At 36.7% G+C, this 20,432-nt stretch overlaps 1 long non-coding RNA gene and 1 other non-coding gene across 4 annotated transcripts in view; both read right to left on the bottom strand.

Moving 5' to 3' along the window:
* LOC125386462 overlaps window positions 1–20,432 on the bottom strand; it is a 114,412-nt gene that overhangs the window by 62,949 nt on the left and 31,031 nt on the right. The gene's annotated exons all lie outside the window — the stretch shown is intronic.
* On the bottom strand, window positions 2,664–2,735 carry TRNAH-GUG. The gene has a single exon. It is a non-coding gene; the product is annotated as a tRNA-His (tRNA).

Genomic DNA, 20,432 nt, shown 5'->3' on the forward strand with positions numbered 1-20,432 from the left:
TTTGGGGAAGACCTAACCTTCTTGACCTTGAGCTGAATTTTACTCGAGAAAAGGTAAAAACTAATGCTAAAATTTGGGAGATAATGATACGATAATCGAATTGAAGAAATACAGATTGAAAATTCTATTGAACATAAGTAAATATCGAACTTCTATAATCCCACGTAATTCATAGTTGTTCGCTAACAGGAAAGAAAAATTTATTTACCGAGGATAAATTTATTTTTCTATTATATCCCATAAACGTAAAGAAATCTATCTATCTATCGACGAGTTTATTTTAAACGTTAACGTTTGAGAGTTGGCGGTTTTAATATCGGTTAAAATCGAACGTGGTTGTGTCTCGACCATTCTGAAAATAGAAAACGAGTACTAAAACAGGCGAGGAGTGATTTATGCTCCTTTATCGCAACAGTTTTGGGGCACGAAGGTGTTAGGGGTACCAGAAATATCGCGGCATAATGCGGTGTGCGTGCGACAAGATTGAAAATCGAGCTGCACGAGGATAATAACGTATGTTGGCCACGGGAACGAACACGATGGAACTGTGCCAACCAACACGGTACTTTAGCGTTCATATTGCACGCGTTGAACGATGGGATCGATCGACAGCGTAGCAGATATATTTAAAATTTTTCTCGCAGGCTCATAATTTTTGCGTTTGGAAGATTCGAGATAAATTTCCATGTCTGCAAGATTTTTGTATTAATAATTTATTTAATAACGCGTTTCCCTCTAGATATCTTGATCATATATTCGTTTCTAAATTAATCTATTAAGTGGCACATTTTCATAAGTTATTTCCTCTAAATGCAGAAAAGATGAAAAATACAATATCATTATTAATATAATTGAAGTGAACCTATTTGTGAGAAGCGGTTACACAGAAATATTTGTTTCGTGGAAAGAAAGTACAGGATAAATGCAAAATTAGAATTATTGACACAGCAGAGTGAATTAAAACAGAATGGTCGCTAATTTCTTCAAACTTAATTAAAACCTTAATATCATACCATAACAGCTGTAATTTACGAGAATCTCAATTCACTGGCTTTTTACAACAGTCGTATTTAAAGGGTTAACGACCAAATAAATCATCATCGAGAAATATGGTGAAGCAATGTAAAATTTTCAATCCTCATCTTTCGTTAAATTTCCAAAATGCTGGCCTTTTCAATTCGTAAAACTCTCAAATCGCGAACTTGCGTCTGCTTCAAAGTCTCCAGAGACCTTCGATGCTTTTTCACGATCCTGTCGAACTTTCGATTCACCTTCTTCAAATAGCTTGCGAATTTTATGCATTCGTCTCCTACAGCGCTGTACGTTCCAGCTTCTTTCTATTTCCCGAAAACTTTCGAACAGCCTTACGAAACAGAAAGATATCCACACGAGCTCATTCTTTTAACCAAGTTTCGAGAAGTTTCTTTTCCGCGGTTATTTACGATTCGATTTATTACGATTACGATGTAAGTGGCGTCTAAATATTATGGTAAAAACTGCAATGAAATTCCAGTCGAAATTCCAGCTAGTATTATCAGAAACGTTCTATGATATTTAAACGAATTTATTGCCAGCAGATTGCGACATAGGGCACAGATGTACTCGTATGTATTGGAATCTGAGTTACATGGAATTTTCATTATGGTTCCGCGAAACAGGCGGAGAACGTTTCTCGTGGCGAATATTGGACTCGCGAGATTTATCGTTCTCGTGACAAGGACCTACCGCAACGCGCTACACGTTCCACTGGACCTGTCACGTTGTGGTTTAGCGTGCTGGCGAAGTCGTGTAAAGATCGAACGAGGGACTTCCTGTTGATCCGCGGGGAAGTTCCTTGAACCGGAGTTTTACTGTTGCAAACGCGACGCTTTCTTACGTTTAACAAACTATGATATTCATGAAATTTTAGTCGATTAATAATTTGAAATCTCATAAACCTTTGCATCTTTTGATGCGAGTTTAATCGAATTAATGGCAGTAGAGATTTTTGGTCGATTATTATTTGTGTCTATAAAATAAATTTTCCTCGTTCACATTTGTTTATTTATAGTAATTAGATGCAAAAAAATTATTATGTCCCAATAATTAAATCCATCGAGCTGCACTCGTTACAAAAAACGAATATAATAGGAAACTTATATCGTTATCGTTTTCTTATATCACATATTTCTACGAGTTATATCAGATGTAGGACTATTTCAGGTTGACACTGATACGACAAATATTAATTATATTATCCTATGAATTTTAAAATAAACCAGGACTCAATTTTATTTAGAAATCCCTAGTAGGTAGATTTAACTTACTGAATAAGGAAATCTTATCATTCTTTGCTCAATGAAAAATTTCAGAGCATTGAAATTCATAGAATTATTTTTGCACAAAATCTTATCATGATCTTTCAATGTTCTAAAACAGTAATTTGGAACAGTAATATATAAATTATAGTAATAGTAAAATATATTCCCTTTGCTAATACAAATTCCAGTCGCTTACTTCATTGGTCACCAATTTAAGAACTGTCACGAGCAAATCAACAAGAAAATCGTAATTCTATCGCGAATTTTTATTTTTATTAATACTGAGCCAAGAAAACTTTTGAGAAAATTAAATAAAAAAGAAAAAAAAATAAACCTCCACCGTGACAATGTGCCTTGGCACATTGCCGTGACCAGGATTCGAACCTGGGTTACTACGGCCACAACGTAGGGTCCTAACCACTAGACGATCACGGCTATTGGAGTGTCATGTCTGGAACATTCTGGAAAGTCGATGATAACTACCAGTAGTGACCAAGTTGATCCATCAACCGTGAAGATCTTTCTACTCTGATACAATTGTGATTAATCTATTCATCTATAATTCAAACTGAATGTAATTCAAATTATATGCATATACATGCACGTACATTTATGATTTATGAATTCTAGAGACGCGATAAGATTATTACGAAAGGAACGTAACATCGTTTTCACGTTAAGACTAACATTTATTATCGTCAAATATTTATGCGATCCCTTACGATCCAAACATTATTAATACATTTTTCATTAACCGGTATCGTAATGCAACACTTGCAATTGTTATTTTTGTATTAAGAGCGAATTTGTACACAGCATTTTGAATCAAATTTAAGAATCAAGGAAAGAATTAAGCTCTTACATGTTTCTTTAATTTATTGGCTTGGCAACTAAGTGATTGCGGGTTTTTTCATTAGGTGGTAATGACAAAATCCGCAATCACTTAGTTGCCAACCCAATATATTACCCGTATCAACAAACTAAAGAATTTCTTACGTCGCGCTAATGTTATAATTATTTTCTAAGCAACTGCAACGATGTCGATTGATGAAACTTTATAAAATGTGGAAAATATCGTTTGGAAATTAATGTAATGTAAAATTACTGTAATATAACGAGTAGCATATTAATCTTTTATCTGCGCGCACTCGACTAGATAAAGTAGAGAGACGATAATCGTTAGATAACGAGAACGCAGCTCATTTGTACGAATATTAACAGGCCTTGACAGAATTTTTTGGATTATTTATTATCCAAAATAATGTTATAACATAAGCGCAACGTGAAAAATTCTTTAGTGTGTTAATACAGGTAATGTGCATTAAACAAATATATCAGTCCTTATAATAATTATAATTGTAAAATAATTTATGATAATTTATGATTATAAAATGCTGTGTACAAAAATAAGCAATGGTAAATATTGTGCAAGTAAACAGCCGTGTGGAAGTTTCCCTTGGTTAATTAAAACTTCGCTGCTATTACGTGAATCATAATGAATCAATTGACAAAGAAGTAATTAACGTCTTATGCAAATGCTAACATTGAGAGGGATCTTAAATCTATTAAATCGTCATTTGATGATCAATAACGTTGATACTGGAATAAGATGGATGTTGTGATAATCGAAATTTCCAATTACAGAGATTCTAGTGCTAATAAATTAGGATATAATAGTATAATAGCTATTGTCGTATCGTTTATTCGATATTCAAATTAATAAACATTTATTAATTTGATCGTTATTCTTTATTACATATCACTGGTTCTCTTTCACAACATTTCTTGTCAATCTTGTTTATTAAATTCTTTCCTTCTTAATTTTAAACATTTCTTTTAGGAAACAGAAAAATTTGCAATTTTATTTCTCTTCTTTATAAAGTTGCAGAATTCCCGAGTTATCAAAATGTTAATCCTCTTTTCCTTGAATTTATGAACATTTTTCAAAGATTCCTGAGCTCTTCTCAACTTGCCAAACTGCTTTTCTACAAATTTTCTAATTTCATATAAATTTTCAATTTCTCTTCGTTCATAAAATTGCCAAGCATCGAAATCCCAACATTTTCTCATTAAACCTACCAAAGGTGTATTTTAAAAATTCAATAAAAAGATCGTATTCTTTTACAAATTTGCACGGTATATTCTTTACACGAGATCTTGCGGCGTAGACATTTTTCTTCGTCACCGTGTATATTATTAGCTACAGAATTACAAAACAGGAACCAACCACTACACGCACGTTCGACCAACACTTTGTTTAACCTGTTAATTGGTAAAAGGTAGAAACCCTTCCGCGGGATCAACGTGTCTTCCTGTCGAAAACGCGATCCGGAAACCCGGTCACGTTTCCTTGCCACGTGGACGGAAAAGATAAAGAGCGTCATAACGGAAAATCTGATGCCACGGAAACACCCCGGAAACGCGTGTAACAAGCAAATCCCAGTTAGCTTCTGACACGCTAATACCACGTGTGATCCTCAGAAGATCAGATTGTCATCCCTGAAACACTGTTTCTCTGTTCCCATTACCACCATTTCTAAGTTTCTGACAGTTTAAATCGATTTCTAAATGATATGGCAACTTCATTATACTTTCTCAATGTAACTTTGAAATTTAAAAAATATTTTGAAATGAGAAAAATTGTAAAATTATTTACGCGATAGATCATCTTCCTTTTTTTCACTTTTTCGTTCATGAAAATAATATAAGACATAATTTTTCATTAATTCCAGTGTGCTGGTGTTAATAGTATAGCGACTATTATAATATGAAGAAATAATATCGTAGCATAATAATTCGAAATTAAAGAAAATATCCATTTCATCTGATTTATTAAAGTCTTCATTTGCATTTACTATCGTTGATATTAAATAATATTATAAGATATATTCAACGTATTTTCGTGGCGCTATGATGCACTAAATGGCAATAAAAAATAGTCGCCAAAGATATAGGTAAGACAAATTACTTGAACAAAAGTTAATCAATGGAGAGTTGCAAACAATTTTGGAATAAAGAGAGAAATTTTTGGAATAAAAAAACAAAAATTATTTTCAGCCAGCCGATGCTAGTTTTGTTTTAATCTGTCAATGAAAATCCCATTGCGCAAGTATGTACATAATTGGATCGTATTTAAGCGTGAAAATACACGCCGGTCGGTCGTTAGCGAAGCACTGATACGTGAGCAACGCGATAAGCGTGTTTTTCCAGTGCATTTCGCGGCAGATAGAGGAAAGGCACGCAGAAGAGGTGACGGCCGCTCGTTAGATCGCGTTAACCTTCACCTTCTGAACATTGCGCTGCGAGCGATACCGATCTTAAGTTCGCGGCGTGGCGTTTCGTCGCCGCATTTACAGGGAACGTCGCACGTTAGATACGCCGATTAGGCAGAAAACAAATTGGTTGGTAGTGCAGGTACAACGATGCCTCAGTGCATCGTTTTCTTGTGGTTTATTGATTACGTTATTGTTATAATTCCGTTGTGCGGTAGGTCGTAAACAGTTGATCGTAAAAAACGGATAGAAAACAAAAAGAAAAGGAAATTATTATTACAGGTTGGAAAGTACGGATATACAGGCTGTGAGAAATAGAATGTCGTAAATAACTGTGTTTTCTTCGAAATAACGATAAACTTTTTTACAGTTAAATAAAATTTTTGGTGCCTTACAAATTTTCTTTTTCATTTTTTAAAAATAGCCTGGAAAATTAGAAGCTGCGTGTTGTCCAAAATTATCGTAGAAATCGATTGGTGTACCAATTTGTTTTATCCAAATTGTTATAGAACTTGGTAACATTTAATCAGAAAGATCTTCTCTTTCACTCTGTTTAGTAGAAGAATATTTCATAGAACAGCGTTAAATATTTATTAAATATTTATGTAGTCAGCTTCGATACTACTGCTTTGGGTATATCGTACTGCGTATCAGGATATTGATGGATTTGCAAATGTACTTCGATCATGTGGTCAATGAGTAGTGGAGTATTCGCTACACAGAGATATTTAATTCAACGTAATTTAGTATATTTGCAAACACGTACACAGGAATTGGATACATTTCGCCGTTTTAATATTTGCAATTATTAAACCTTGAAATATTCGAAGAGGCAACGATTTAAAGTGTTACATGCTGCTAAAATCGAAGCTATATACATGCTGGAAATACTTTAATTAAGCATTTACTTCGCACTTCGAAGATACCATATCAAATCGATCGAATGTTTACAATATCAGGCATTTGAAATATACGCGCAATTAAAACACAGGTACGAACCTCTGTTATCGATGTATCGGCATTTAAATAGGCTCTGTCGCCATTCTGAAAATTCTCCAATATAAAGATGTGAAATATATTAGCCAAGATATCCGGCTGTCAATTACCTATCAGAATTTCAGATACCGCGATATAGACCACGCACTCGTATAGTTGGATCCCTGTAAAATTCGAGACACCTCAATTTGATAACGCTATCGAACTTAAAGCATTTCGCTTGGTTCTAGCCAACACCAATATCAACAGCGATTAACATTAAAAACAAGACGATGTTAAATTCAATCGATTCCTTCGGACTTTGAAATATCGATCTGCCGAGATTTTATATCTTTTCGAGATACTAGATAGCGGCACACCATCTACCGACTATTTATTCATCCGAGACGATGCTTGAGACGTTAATAGCGCTGATTACAAGGACAAGGTACCGTAGTCAGAGGTGTGCGGCTGTTTGCGAGCGCTGAGGCTCGCGAAAGCTTCCCTCGGGTTGCCTCGCACCGGCCACCTGTTAAAAAGCTTATCGAAATCGTAGGAAAAACGCTTGACGTTTTCAAGACATCCTCTACATCCGGGGCTGTCGCAGGACACAAAATTCATGGAATATCAGCGACGTACAAGCGAAGCGGAGACCCAAGGGAATGGGCTGAATGTGGAAATTATGAAACCGAGTGTTTCGTATAAATAGACGACAGGCTTGGGAATATTCTATTTGAAAAAGTAACGATTTGAAGCAATGAAATACATCGATTAATTTGTTATTTTTATTTTGAAAACAACAGAGAAAAAGATTCATTTTGTATGGAAATGTAAATAAATGTTTTTTAAGTAATTCTTTATTAGAGCGAATCAAATCAGTCGGATAAAACGTATAACAAATAATAGGATTACCTGTTATTTTATTTGAACGCACTGACTTCTATTTGACCAGAGCAAATACTGAAATTTACAGTCCATGAATTTTTATAAGCTGAGCGTTGAAATAAAATTCTAGACGCCTGCCGGCGAGGTGTGCAATATATTGTTGGAATTCTGTAGAATAGATCTTAAAGAGTTGAATAGGACCTGGCTAGCTAGCGCCAATGCCAGGTACTTAAGATTGTGGGCGTGTGCCCATAGCACTTGCACTTTTAGGTCCGATACAGACGAGTGGTTGGCGGCAAATTACCGCAGCGGCAGCGGGTTGGAAGAACAAGAAGAAGAAGAAAAAAAAAAAACACCGTCCGAAGTGAAATCTTTCCAGCTGCAAACAATACCTGGCATCGGCGCTAGCTAGCCAAGCTCTATTCAGCTCTTTAAGAAGATCCATTCATTGATGGACGTTCATTGACGAGCGAAATTATCCATTCGAGTGGTGAGAATAAGGAACACGTATGGGATTCTTTAAATTACTATGCTGGATAAATACATATATTATACAGTGATAATATCTTGCAATATTATAATGCTTTTACAATATAGTACTATTTTCTTTGTTTTTAATCTTTTCGCTATAAAATACTGGACACTTCCGGGATTATTTTACGAGCCTTAGGAAGAGATTCGATTTGGAAGATTATCAGGCGCGAGCTTTGTATTAAAAAATACTTTCTTCCTTTTCTTATTAAATGTTTTTACGTGGAGTGAAACACAACGCATCAGGCATATTTAGAAAATAAATAATCGAGTCTCACTAGGATAGTATCAAGTAGGAAAATAAAATACCAAGTACGAAAATGACGGTAAGGATTCACGGATAATCAATTTGATGATCGAGATAACGTTTCGACGAGGAGATATTGCTAATCCCACTATATACCATTCCTGTCAACTATACAAGTCCTTAATTCTCTAATTTATACATTGGTCGTTCTATTTTCAAAGAATTTGCAGGATTTAATGGTGAAAGTTCACGTATAATAAATTTCTCGTAATTTCTGGCCACAGTTACGTATATCTCATTGCAACGTTTCTAATAACGTTCCACTAAATTTCACAATCGCTGTTCCTCTACCCGATTTATTATCCCTGTCCGTTTATGCGAACAGTTCCATTTACGCGTGAATATCGTGAGATTGCGCGATATCGGCGCGAATATCACCATTTCACGGATACGCAGTAATTTAATCGACCAGCAATCCAGCAATCCACCAATACTGCAGATCTACGTAATAGGCTCGTGATGCGATATATTAATCGCACGATCGATCATGTTTGCTCCTCCGCGAGTTAGGCTACCACCGATCAATGGGAAATCGTTAAACGTATTTATGGATTTTCCACGGCAACGATATTCCTGGGACACGATAACCTGACGTTATAACGTAATTAAAGCTTCACGTTCGTTGCGTCGAATCGCTTCTATTTGATACACGCGGTATTCGTGCGTGAGGCGCGCATCAAAAAGTTTAATTGGCCAATTCGAGCTTAGTTACGTTCAGGCGCTTAGATCCTTTATTTATCCGAACGGTTTCCACGGTTACATTCCGTGACACTCTGTTTAAAGTGTTGTCTTCCCTGGTATACTGGGTGTTTCAGGATTTCTACTCGATAGTGTAGATTAAGCATGCTATTAATAAGCAAGAATATATGTTTAATTTGAATAATGTTTTTACGAATATATTTCGTGCATTGCACGACACTTTTTGAAATTTCTTTAGCGCTGCAAAGAGACACAGCTGTCATGATTATATCGGTAAAATTTGCAAGCAATCTGAAAATGTATATAGAAGTCACAAGACATTGCAAACATACATTTGGCGAAAAATTAGCATAAACACTATAACTACTGTATCAATACGACGATAGTTTTAAACATATTATACAATCAGAACTAAAGATCGACTCACTAAATGTAGTGGTTTATTCATATAGCAAATAATCGATTGCTCCAACTCGATATTTGCAAAGTATATGTTTCTAGTAAATATTTTGTAAGTTCTATACGCACTTCCAGATCTGTTTCTAATTTTAACAGCATAATCACGACAGCTGTGTCTCTCTACAGCGCTAACAAGACGCTTGAAAATGTTCTGTATAATAAATATATAAAATGCTTTTACGACTAAGTCACTGTAGCTTCATCAGACAAGAATTCTTTCCCTCATCATCTTGTACCATCTTTTACCTAATTAACCCACAATTTAAGATGTACAGCGATAGAAGTAGCTGCAATACTCAAGTTGTATTTATACAGTAAGAAAGGTATAGATCTCGTATTAGAAAATTGCATGGTTTATTATTGCAGATATACGAATTTATAGTACGTTTGGAAAAGTGATTGCGTTCGATTTTCAATTAGTTTCTGTAACTCTGCAACAAATTATTGCAGCAGCTCTATCGATTCTGGAACATCCTACACGCTTCCTCGCTGCCTGAGAACCGCCATATAAACGAAAAATACCAAGCATTTACTCACAAGGTACATAGTTAACCTCAGCAGATTTTTCAATTCTTTAACATTCTATACACATTGCAGCTTTCTGTCTGAGAATCACCGACCACAAAATATATATATTTACTGCAAACAGTTCCTTAACTTCCAAAACATCTTACAGATACTGCCGCTTTCTATTTGAAAACCACCGACCATTTAGTCACAAAATATATAGTCAGCGCGACAATTCTTTAAATTTCGAATTATCTAACTCAAATCTTCGTGGCTTGAAGGCTGCCGCCTTCTATTTGAAGACCACCGAATAAATAAAAAACCTCGACCATTCGCAATTCACACGCTCGCCAGGTACGTAGTTAGCACAGCAACTGCTTGGTTTCGGTTCTGAAACGTCTTATACACGCCGTTGCTCTCCGTTTGAAAATCACCGTATACACCTAAGTGGAAAACGGCAACCAGTTGCATTCACATTAAAGCAATTTTACAATTTCCAGCCACAGCCGCTCAACTAATTTTATCCTTCCGAAGTCTCGAATATCTCAATTTCTCATGCGTTCGTATTTTCACAAGTTTAATATCAGCGTGAAGACACGTCTCAAAGTTGACGATTCGGTGTCGAGATATCGAGTTTCACTCTTGGCATAACGTAATAAAATGATAAAGTATGGCACTTGCTGTCTCTCGATATCCTCCAACGTTCTACCCTTTCGGCGTTGCAGTAAATTCAACCTCTAATTGGTCGGCCAGGTGACAGCAGGATCGCGGATTAGCTCTTTGAATGAGCTCGGATATCCTTGTATCGGTTATCCTCGCTGCTTGAATAAATTAGCGACTTAAAAACGACGCAGATATCTGGTCTCGATATATCAGAGTCTCGATGCTTCAAGGCACAATGGATGCAAACGTGTCTGCCGAGATGTCGATATTCGAGCATTGGCATTTTACGTACAGCGTGGCCCGCTATATTTTGTACAATTTCTATATACTGTTATTACTCGAACGTTGTACTTTGCTTTTTATTTATTTTCCATAATCCTTGCCTTCCGGGATACGACGAATTTCCAGTTAGATTTCTCTTTGGCTGCGGCTCATGGTTTACCTTTCCGACGAACAAGCTTAACATATCTCGTACTTAACACGAAGTCTGTACGTTTTGCAAGACTGAAATAGCAATTTGAAATACGCATATAAGTAAACTGCGGATATTCATAGAATTTCATATTTTTATATATACGTAGACGAATAAAAGAATGGAATTTAGCTGCTATTTTATTGACAGCTCTGATAATACAATTATTGATAACTCCAGTTGTAGATCGAAATATGTCTGCTGTTTATACATTCTTCACAGTTCACAGTTCACAGTTTACAAATTCTTACCCTGTCCATTTTTCAATACGATGTTGTTATTTAAACAGACTGTACGTTTTTCTGTATTAAAGCGTATTAAAATCAAGGACATTGCAGGGAATTGTATAGAAAGGAAAAGTGTACAAATTATAATGCAATACGGTGCCTTAATATAACGTTGAATATACAATAAAATAGTGTAACTATGAAATACTAAAGCGTTTAGAGTTAATAGTGTTAATAATGTTAGAGCTACGCTAAAAATAGGAAAAAGTAAACAGGATTATTAAAGGTTGGCCATTATACGAGGTATAAAGCTGTTGAATTATGTACTCCTTAATAACTGTGAGATACTTAAAGTTAAAAATAAAGTTTCAATCTCTAGATGGGATTTTTTTTTTTTATTTATGAAAGAGAGCCGCCGTTTTCCCGGGCCCTCTCTATGTTGGAAGGTACAAATTAGACTCTTCCCCTTTCACAACCCCTTTCTTTCGGTCTCGTGCGACGACAAGGAGCACAGGCTCCGAAAATATCCACGCGTTGCAATACGAAACCAGAAGTAACCAACCGCAGGAACCTTCCATCTGGCGTCATTTTACAAACGCGTGTATGTACATTTTTTCTTACACTCTCGAATATCCTTATCCTTGAAATATAATGTATTGTTATAAATAAATGGAAAAGTGTATACGTAGATACTTTATAGGTGTACGTATTACAATACAGAAATAAAAGTATATTAAAATTTCCTTGATCTTAATGAACAGTAGTTTTCTGATGTCTGAGTACAATGATGGGAGAAATGAAATTTTGTAACTGAGTTAATAGCATAAATTATAAATTCTCAGTCGATTTTCACGAATTAAATTTCCATTTTCTTCATTGACCAATTGGCAACGATACTTGCCCCAACTTAGTATTTAATTATCTGTTCCATAACAAAACATGCTCTTCTTATTCCATAATAAAATATTCCATGAAACAGATAAGAAAGTACTGTTCAAACCAAATTTTAATCACTTCAAAGCCAACATTTCCTAGATATGTGCCATTTGTATCATTAATAACGTTGTTTATAACACTTCGTAGATATAACCATTTGTAACATTAACCCTATCATTCATGGTCGTCCGGCGAGCATTATCATCTCTGGTACCAAGCCTATTATTCACAGTCGCTTCATAGATATTATCGTGCACGATATTAACACTATTATTTATACTGTCTTCGTGCACTGAGTACGATCACCTCTGAAGTCTTCTTTATACGCTTCCCCTATGATCATTTTTCTTGTCCGCCTCCTCTTCCATTTGTCATGTCTATCTAACGTCTGACCAAAAAATCGGAAAATCTCGATATAAAATTGCAGTGCAGGTATATCCACGCTCCTCCTGCCGAAACAGAATTCTCCGCGATAACAGCGAATTATTTCTCACGAGTGACAGTTGCTCATTTGAAAAGGAGGTAACATTCAATTCATCAGGCGATATCGACTATACGATTGAATAAATAATTAATCGGATGAAATAGCGCCGCTGGACGAGCATTACGATCGCCGTATGAATTATCGGCGAATCGCACGATACCTTCTATTACGCGACGCGATCTCGCGACTAGCTACGTGGAATATGATAATGATACACGAGGCGTCGTAAATCCGCTCGATCGCCGAAGGCTGACCATCTATTTCTAAGCCTTTATTAGCCTTCTCATCTTTTTCGATGCGCGACGCCACGCCTGTAGGCTACTCGCGACACACGCACACAAGCGTACGTACGTCCGACCACGTTTTAACGATCTCTCGAGGGACTGAACGGCATCTAGCCGAGGGTACTACTATACACTTTGAAAAAGTTTAACGAGTTTGATTATGGCCAATTGCCGAGAATCAATGAACTTGTTGGTCTTCGGAAGAAATGGATTTTTCTGACGTTCGTTGTGAACGACGACAGAAAAAGTGGCATTGTCCAGGTGGAAATTGAATTCGATTAGCTTTACCATCGATCCGGTCCAACTGTTCTTTTTCAAATATGCTCGTGTTCGAGTTACTTCAACGCCGTGGACGGATAAACTTACGGACCACGTGAGTTATCGCTTTAGCAACGAATTATACGTGTTTGGCGGAGATTGGTGTTCCAATGAAGCAGAATTTTAATAGAATACAATGCAAGGTATTCATTGGATTCATCGGATTGACTATGGTAGCGATCTGGTTGAATTGGTCTTTTCGAGATGCGCTAGTTTTCGAGTCACTTCAGTGGGGTAGAGAAATGAACTTACCGGTGATGAGTTAGAGGTTTCGAGGGAAAAATTGGTTTTACCAATCAAACTGAATTTAATAGACAGAGTATAGTGGGTTCATCGAGTTAGGAATTGAATGGGATTAGCTTTAGCAGCGATTTATTAGGTCGTCCGAAAAGTTTCTTTCGTTTTAGGAAATAATAGACACACAATGTTTTTTGTTTTATATTATTTTGTCGAATTACGTACGATCCATTTTGTTCTGTTGAGACAAACACCGCGACATTTCACAGATTTGGTTTGACGTTTGTACGAAGATGCACTGTTGTAAAAAATACCTTTGCGAAAGAAAGACGCTTTTCGAACAACCTAATTGTTGCGTTGCTCTTTTTCAAATATTCTAATTTTCGAGAGCAAGCTTATTGGCGATCGGTCAAGTTACTTTTTCCGGGAGATTTTGGTCGGAAATGGTGTTTAATGCAATGGGAAATGTAATGGATTCGTCGAATTGGAAGTCGAATTGCATTAGCTTTGGTAATGAGTTATTCTTTTTGAGACATGCTACTTTTCAAGTTACTCGTTTGAGCGTAGTAGAGAAGTCAGTTTACTGGGTTAGAAATGAATCACTGTTTGACCAATTTGTCTTCCAGTTGATAGAATGTAGCGGAAAATACGTTTTTATAAAACATATTTCACGATCTACAAATAAAGAATGATTCACATTAAAGTGACTAGAGAGAAAGCAACATCTGTTTGCCTTTTGCAATTACAGAGAACGACATGGGAACGTCAAAACGGTGAAGTTTAAGCTTTTTCCCATCGAAATTATGGAATCTTTTAGAATAACATGAAACATAAACGAGGAAGGTACGAGGAAACTACAGATGCTTCTCACATGTGCAACGCCCAATGCGCAATATTAAACCAACTGTTACGTTCGATGCAAAGGGCTTTTCTTAAAATATTCGAAGGAAGAATTTCGAACGAATTGAAAGAAGTAACAACCAAAAAGAAAAAAAAAAGAAGAAAGAAAATAATATATCAAAAGAAAAACAAATATCCCATAAAAAAATGGAAGAAGCTTCAAACATCGAGAAACAGAGAAAGGAGATGACCAGATTAACTTTATATGATACGTATCTCTTATGGTGTCTTATACTATATAATATCAATAAAACTTGTAAGATTATCAATATACTGGGTGGGACGATAGTCTTAGTATAGTCGGATAGGCATCGATTGTACGTGAAAAAATAAGAAGAAAATTTCATACATTTTTTCACCTCAGGTTTTGTCTTCAAGAAGATCGACTTGCAAGATTTGACGAGTACATTTAAATTTGGCTAATTTGAAACCGCGCAAGAGTAAACAATCGATAGAGATTTAAACTACACTAAAAAATAAGTCGAAAATGTAAAACGAGATTTTTTCATAAGATGTTTCGTTTTCGAGAAAAACGAATTTGAAAATGTGCGCATACGCGTACACGTCAGACGTCAGTTCGTATTCGATCAAACAGGTCCAACGCATTATTTTCTCGAAAATGAGGCCTTCAACGAAAATACTGTATTGTACGCTCTTGACTTATTCACTCCTGTTATATGATAATCTTCTGTTGATTGTTTACTCATATCTAGCTGGTGCTTTTTCACATCAAACTGTACTAAACAAATCTTCAAACTCGATTTTCCCAAAAACCACGCGTCGTATGAAAAAATATTATTCCCTATTTCCCACTTATTTTTCACGTAGAATCACCCCTCGTAACATGATTACCAATATTTATTAACAAAGCACATCATCGTCGAAAACCATAGAATATCGACAATATTATTTTGAGGACACCCTAACACTGATTAAGCTTATGATCCGAGAACTGATCAAAGCACTTTTGAACAAAAGAAAAAGGGAAAGAAAGAAAGAAAAGGGAGGAAAGTAGACGGAGGAAGGAGTATAAATGGACGTTTACAGGAATTCTCGAAAATGAGATGTATATAGCGGTGGTTAGCAAAGGGGTTAAGGCCTAATCATAGATCGCGACTGAAGGCGAGTATCCAACCGTTATAACGAGTACCTCTTTTCTACGGTCGAATAGAAGGAGGGCCGGGTACCAGGCGAAGAAAGATCGAGGCTTCTGCAAATTTATTCGATTGCCGGCCACGACTAACTTCCACCATACCCGCATGCGGCCTCCTAACCCCCTATGGCGTTTATTTATCTCGAGTGCACCAGGCCTATCGTCCAATTTGCGCTCGCGAGCACACACGCGAGCACCGAGAATTTTCGCTCGTTACCGCCGCTACTATATCACGCCAGATATACTAATCTTTCGTCGGCCGACCCTACGTTGGTCAGTTCCTGGTATTCTTGTCTGCTTTTATATGTACATATATATATACTTTGTTGTGGTCTTTTTTCTGCCAGGTTTATATGGTGTTTTAGGGACGAGGAGAAGATGAAAGCATTTGGAGATTGCTGGTCGAGACGTTGACTGTCATGGTGGTCACCAGTGACTCATATTTTATTTTATTTTTCTTAGAATGATCAAAATAAGATCAATTTCATATAGCAATAAACTTTCTTCATAATGCGATGATGACTTACAGGGGATTCTCAAGCCGCAAATTCTACAAATTATGGGATTTTGAGGATATATGGAGAATATATTGTAGTATCGTGGACGAGGGACCTCGGGGATGTCGTGCGAATTATAAACAAGCGGTTGCTCGGCATGTGCGTGGTGGGGCTAAGACAAAAGATACGAGGCTAAGACAAAAGACAAGGGGTTGCTAAGGGACATAAACGAATTAACAGCAGTGTTAGTTGAGAAGCCAAAGACTGTGAATTGCGTTATCGAGATAGCGTTGCTGGCGTTGTCGAGGCAGTTGAATCCGTGGTGACGAGAGTTGCGAATTAATTATCTAGTTGTCTTAATTATAATACGTTACTGTGATTAGTTCACGTTAAACAACCATCATTTCCTGTTTAATCCATTTATTGTAAATAAACTAATCATAGTAGTCTAAGATACTACAATATACTAAGATACTACAATATAGATAGACGTTTATTGCAATTGCAGTTGCCAGGGTATGAACGCGCCATGGAAGAAACATCCCATGGAATGTACTTGGTTTATAATATCGTTTAGAGACATTCGACCGCCCTCCGATCTGCATTTTACATAGTGTCATTGGTCTTGTTTCTTCTTATCTGCATTATCGCCTCACCTCTTGGTATTAACATCCATTAACATCCACATAGAATTACGGGATATAACGAGAAATTTAAAAAAGGTACAAATAAACGAGCCAGGGGATATATAGGTATATATATATCGTACAATATTTTTTGTGCTTAAATTAACCCCAAGAGGGTGAAACTGAGTTCTGAAAATCCGCCTGCTTTCCAATTTTGCGCCATAACTCTGATCACTTCTATGGCGAGATATAACGCAAAATTGAAAAACAGCCGGATTTTCAAGAAATTACACAGTACACGTATATCCTGAAAGTTTGACGAATCTTCTCTTCGACGATCTTCTCTTGTTAGGCGACATTCTCGAAAAAGTGAACTATCGTAATACGATGTAACATTTTGCAAAAATGAAAATTGAATTGAAATATAGAAAATTCGCGTGCCAGTCGACGTGTTACACAGTTAGTTACTCAGATGCTGGATCGACTATGCTACCCTCTGTCTGACCCTGCAGGTCATCTCCACGGCGACTAATTTTAACATTGTCCCGCGATCTATTTGCGAATCTCTAGCATCCAATCCTATTATTCACACCACCATCATTGTGTTGCTCACCCTAAATTCGATTTTCAACGACACTTGACACTGTTTTCAGTCCCCAACCCTAAAACGTGTCTAACTGGTCGCACTCGTAAATCTCTAACAATACTGCACCATCCACTACGACCAAAATCGTCAGTCCAACCAATGTACCGCTGATTGAGCGAAAACCTCGCGATGAATCGCAAAGCTCGACCGAATTTAACCCCTTAACCTACGATTTACGTTCGAGAATTTTCGGCCGAAAACGTAAACAAGCTCGCGCAGCCTTCGAGCCATTCGCACGACTTGTGTGGTACGTACCGTAGTACGTACGTACGTAGCCCGTAGGCTATGCCCGTAGTTGTAGGTTAAGGGGTTAAGGCGTCAACCTTTACAGTCAAAACGTAATCCTGACAATTTGTGTTAGTCCCTAAATTCGTACGAAAAATAATCCCAGTCCTCCATGTTTGAATGTCCCATTATCTGTAACCTTCTTCAATTATCACTTATCAATTGTTATTACATCAATTGTCAATACAAAAGCGTAACTGCGTTTCTAGCATCTGAGACTTTGGTATATCGAATAAATAGGTCTTCAAGGATTAAATAAATCCATCTGGAATTAGTCAAAAAAAAAAAAAAAAAAAGAAAATGTAGGCAGGAAGGCAAATAGAATCATTGAAACATCGCGATATCTGGCTACTTCAATTTTGCAGATTCATGAAACGATTGTTCTCGACTCGTGCTCGCGAAGTAAGAGAGACTTCCGATAGAGGCGACAATCAGACACGGCCAATTGTTTCTTCGTTTCAGGAAACACTCGTGCACGGGTGGTGGTGATCTATGGGGTCAAGGGTCGTCAACCTCCAGAAAGTACGTACGCGTCGTTGGATGATAGAGTGACAGTCATTATGTTAAATGGCAATCAGGATAATGCCGTCATCAGCGTTCGTACTAGGCAATAACTATAATACTGTCATTGCGGACACTCCCGCGTAATCTTGGCTTTTCATTGGCCACTACCGGGTAGCGCTGCCAAAATCGTATCGCTTTTCCAAGATGCTAACACATCGAATGTATCTTACAGCGAATATTTCTTCGAATTATGGGATTCTTATTCGCGTGAAGCAACTCTCGCGAGTATGAACTAACTCGAGTAACTCTTTCAAGTATGAAGTAATTTAATCACGAACGTAGATCTGACAGATACGAAATTCTTTCAAGGATGACTAACGAATGTTCTACACGTAGTTACATTTTGTACACGCGTTAGAATTTCTTGGAATAATAAAAAGGCAGTAATAAATCGACTTAGTCTTTATACATTTGTTCCTGAAGAATCATATTCTATTTGACGTTACCTCTCGTCTGATGGATATTACTTTGCAGGTACGTAAATCAATCAGCGTTGAAGACACCTGTTGCTGCTGCTGCATACATAATAACAACTATGATTTCCTTTCCTAGGAATAAATTACTACCTGCTCAGCGATCTTTTTACGAATAAATAACCAATACTCTTACATCTATCGTTAATTAAACGGACTGGATTAAAATTTTCACAAATTAAAGTAATAAAAAACAAATCGAAAACAAACCGTCCATTCAATTTTACATAGCAAATCCGTACCAAGTACAAGCTTATTCTTAGGTCAATCGAATTTTCATCCTGCCAACCATGGAATTTAATAAAATTAATTAATATCTCCTTACTTTGTCCGCCAACGATATCAGCAAATTTGATCAACGTACAATTTACATAATTACGTTAATAGCCTGGTACAGCATCGTACATTTCACGACTCGATATCAACTTGCCTTCCACATTTTTATACAAACATTGTACCTTCCTTTAATCGATTCTACCGTCGAAAGAATACCTGTAGCTTTTAATTACAACTTCCTAATTGGATTCGATGATCGTTAACGTTAGCCTAACACGAAATTCGCGGCTCGAATCAAATTCACCTCACGTATTCGTCTTCCACGTTGCAATTATCGTTGTCGATGATCTACGGCCAGTTAGCCATAGAAAACGGCTGGTAGATAACTGTATCTGCGGATATTTTGCGCGCATCAAAATTACTGTTACTCGTTCGTCATTCTCCGATCGATTCCAAACGCGTGCATCGGCCATCGACGATCGTTTCGTATTCGTCACCATGAACGACAATTAACCGCTGCGATTAACCCTGTTTGGCAACTGCAACAAGAAGCTGCACCAGGTCGACCGTGGCCGTTCATTTTCTAGTTCTCATGGGAACGTCACATTATTCTTTGGTCAGCGTAGTTTCTTTAAAACTCCTTTACATCCGTCGTTTGGACATTTTCACATCGATCGATAAGCTTCGTTACGACGATCGAGACGTTTACCGATAGGTAACTTCGTGTTTGTCGCTTTTCGGAAACGTAGAGAGTTGGAAAATAAATTTTGAAAATTTACTATCGCCACTTTAGCAATTTACGTTTATCGAAATCTTTTCGTTTCGAGCTTAGGAAGCTGAAAAGTTGGACAATTTTAGAAGTTTCATTTTGGAATGGTAACTTATATTCGCGGACGAGTAAGCTTCTTAGGAGAGAAATATCGAGAGTCGGGAAATTTGGAAACTTGAAAAGTTTGGCATTGAAAATTGAACAACTTATACCTTCGCATAGCTTTTATATTTCTCTTTTTAATTCAGAGATTCCGAAGGTTTGATATTTCGAAGTATCTCGATACGCAAATATTGATATGTTTCCGTCTAAAAATTTAGAAAGTCAAGGATCCGAAATATCTTAGGAAGGTGGTGCGAACAATTCGATGGTGAACATTAATATCAAGATTGAGGAATTTAGAATGTTAGAGACCTTGGAAATTTAGCAAGTCGAATAAACATCTGGATTTATGAAACTTTCGAAATTTTATCGAAGGAGAAACTGAGCGAATAAAATTATTTAAACATACTGAAAAACAACAACGTGGAAGTAAACTTGGAGATAGCGAAGTTTCTCGCTTCCTTAATTCCTTTCATAGCTATCTAAACAATTTTACATTACATCGGGACATATTTTTATTCGAGACATATTCACCAAGAATTTTCATAACGTTCTACGTTTAAACGTGACAAGATTTGGTATAAA

Source organism: Bombus terrestris, chromosome 15, assembly GCF_910591885.1.
Source record: "Bombus terrestris chromosome 15, iyBomTerr1.2, whole genome shotgun sequence".
Lineage (NCBI taxonomy): Eukaryota > Metazoa > Arthropoda > Insecta > Hymenoptera > Apidae > Bombus > Bombus terrestris.